The sequence below is a fragment of the Medicago sativa genome, chromosome 7 (genome assembly GCF_051527215.1).
Source record: "Medicago sativa cultivar Bolivia chromosome 7, Bolivia_mono, whole genome shotgun sequence".
NCBI classification, from domain to species: Eukaryota; Viridiplantae; Streptophyta; class Magnoliopsida; order Fabales; family Fabaceae; genus Medicago; species Medicago sativa.
The window spans coordinates 69080961-69082088 of NC_140755.1; the positions used below are offsets into that span (position 1 = coordinate 69080961).

Sequence of the window (1128 nt, forward strand, 5' to 3'; positions counted from 1 at the left end):
GGGGATGTAGCTCAGATGGTAGAGCGCTCGCTTAGCATGCGAGAGGTACGGGGATCGATACCCCGCATCTCCACTTTTTCTTCGAATTACTTTTTATTTTAATTCTCTGTTTTTTTTTTTTTTTGCAAAGTGTTGTTATACGTATGAGGCTCGCTCGCGTAAAGTAACTGCAAAAGTCTGTTTCCTCCTTCTATCATTAAGTTAACTTAATCATCTTGACATATCTTAAGTTGACATCTTTATATAATACAAAAGGATACTTCTATGAGCATAAGTACACGTGGCGCCTCATTTTGCTTCTACCATTTAATGCTCCTCAAACAAATTTTTTGCAATGCATTAGACCTTTGATCAAGAAAGTTGACTTAATTATGTATTATGTATCCATTGCATTTAATATTTTTATCAACCAATTAAAATGGATCATGACTCAATTTTTTTTTCTTAACCAATCAAAATAGATCATGACTCATTTATATTTTATGAGCCAATCAAAATTGATCTTGACATGATTTTTTTCCTATATATAGACAATTTGTTTTTCATTATCTTCATATCATGACTCATAATTTTTTTCCTTAACCAATCAGAATAGATCATGACTCATTTATATTTTATGAGCCAATCAAAATTGATCTTGACATGATTTTTTTCCTATATATAGACAATTTGTTTTTCATTATCTTCATCTTCCTCTCATAAAATAAAAGACATTTTGTGTCCATAATTTAGGTTTAAAGTATACTTTTTATGATTGTTTTTCATTGTGGTTGTATTTATGTGCTTTTTGTTATAGCATGTAGGTGTGAAAATTCTGTATTTAGTTTTCTTTCATTTTTTTTTATCCAGTTTCTTTTTTTTTTCTTCTTCTAATTAACTATTTGCATTTTTAGGGTAACAAAATTCATGCTATTGTATGAAGAAATATGATCTATAAATTTGAGATGGATTTGAAGGAAGGAAAGGTCTACTTTGGTGTTGCGCTACAAATCTTGGATCTTATCAAACAACGAAACATGACTACAAACAAAATTTTTAGTTTAACACAAAAATAAAATTATGCGGAGTGAATAGTGTACCTTCAGATATTTCAGTTCAGATATTGATTTGGTGTTTCTTATTATGTCA

General features: G+C 29.3%; 1 long non-coding RNA gene and 1 other non-coding gene across 2 annotated transcripts; both read left to right on the top strand.

The window, feature by feature from the left end:
• On the top strand, positions 1 to 73 carry TRNAA-AGC (transfer RNA alanine (anticodon AGC)). The gene has a single exon. It is a non-coding gene; the product is annotated as a tRNA-Ala (tRNA).
• Positions 74 to 700: 627 nt separating this feature from the next.
• LOC146908029 (uncharacterized) lies at positions 701 to 1128 on the top strand. The gene is made up of 2 exons (XR_015019357.1): positions 701 to 799; positions 894 to 1128. It is a non-coding gene; the product is annotated as an uncharacterized LOC146908029 (long non-coding RNA).